Source organism: Podarcis filfolensis (assembly GCF_964270895.1).
Source record: "Podarcis filfolensis genome assembly, chromosome: 6".
In the NCBI taxonomy this organism is placed as follows: Eukaryota; Metazoa; Chordata; class Lepidosauria; order Squamata; family Lacertidae; genus Podarcis; species Podarcis filfolensis.
The window spans coordinates 36,998,336-36,999,903 of record NC_139609.1 but is presented as its reverse complement, the minus strand read 5'-3'; positions in this window follow the sequence as shown (position 1 = coordinate 36,999,903).

Sequence of the window (1,568 nt, the reverse complement as noted above, 5' to 3'; positions counted from 1 at the left end):
ACATCATGTGGAGAGTCACAGGGTAGCCATGCCTGACCTACATTATTTGTTTGAATTTTATAAATTTAACACAAGTAGCATATGAAAATGACATTTTTCCACAGGTGTTTTACAGTGAAAATTGCTATTTAGAATAACTTCTTAGAATTTATGGATATGTAACTTTCTAAATAACTGTGAGGTATTTTCTCAATATAGTGAAGTATATAAAGAATGTCTCCCAGCCTTTTTTTTTCCTAGAAAAAATGTAACCTTACCCTCAGAAGATAATGAAGCGCTCTTTAGATAGCTCCACTGATGAGTATGTGCTGGAAGTCTTGGTTAATTGTTGTGGTTATTTGTGACTATACAAAGCAATTCAAAAGCAGTCCATTTATGCTGAGGTCTCAAAAGTAAATTGAAACTGTTTTGGCGCTCCTAAGGGCCAAACTAGATGATGCATTAAATGTGATTGTAGTTTCACACCTTCCCAAGTTTTGTTTTTTGAAAAATAGCTATATGATGGGGAACTAGTCTAGGAATGCAGAGAGGAGATGCATAACATTTCCCCCAAACTGTGTGCACACAACACACAGCTGTTAAGGGTGGAAACTGCTTCTTTTCTCTGTCGAACAGCTTAGGGGTCATCATTGGGTCTCCAATGCCTTTATTTATTTAGACATGCAAATATGATTCATTGTTTTTAAACGTCTATTTTGGCCCCTTGGCGAGCTTGTGAAAAATGGAATAATAAAAAAAGCAAGTGACTCAAAACCTGCATATAGAAATAAGTGTGGCTCAGATGTAGACTGACTATATACTTCTGTAAAGCAGCATGCACACTGATGCAGCATTCCTGAAGCTGAGCATTCCTGAGCAAAGTTGTCTGCAAAACAGTCGTTTTTTGGCATTTCCCCAAGAATCAAAATTCATTCTGGTCTATGTCAAAGCTGACCTTCAATCCCGTATAGACCATGACCTCAAGTTATGACAGCAGTTATGATACAATCTCCTGAAACACATGGTAGCTGCTAATCCAGCACCATTCCACACAGGTGCTGTGAGAGGGAGGTCCTGGCGTATGCAGCTTGTCACCTCTTGGGCAACGTGAAAAGGGTGGCCATCACTGATCAACTTTTAGCCAGGTAGATGGTATGTAGAGATACTACCGTTTAACAAATAGGGCCTCCACATTTGTGCTGTTAGCTTGGAGGCAACACCATGAACTGAACAATCTGCTACTGTTCACAAACGAGCATTTTATATCTAGGGGAATGCTTTGGCGGGATCTTTTACTTCGTAGGTCTGCTGAGGATATCTTGTTGAAATGAATTGGTTGGTTGTGCGATTTGAATTTCCTTGGCTCCCACGTTCTGTGCCAAAAGAGATATTTCGTACCCATTTTTGAAGCTGTCGTCTTGAGTAGAATCCTGCTGAGGAGGAAAAAAAGCTCACTCTCCTTTACAAAGACTCCTTGACTAGTCTCAAAAGGAAAGACTAAAGTGTCAATATAGTGTGCTGCTCAGCTGATTTCATCTTGATGAATATAAGGCTCACCCCATAAAGTTAGAGACTGAAAACAACAAAGA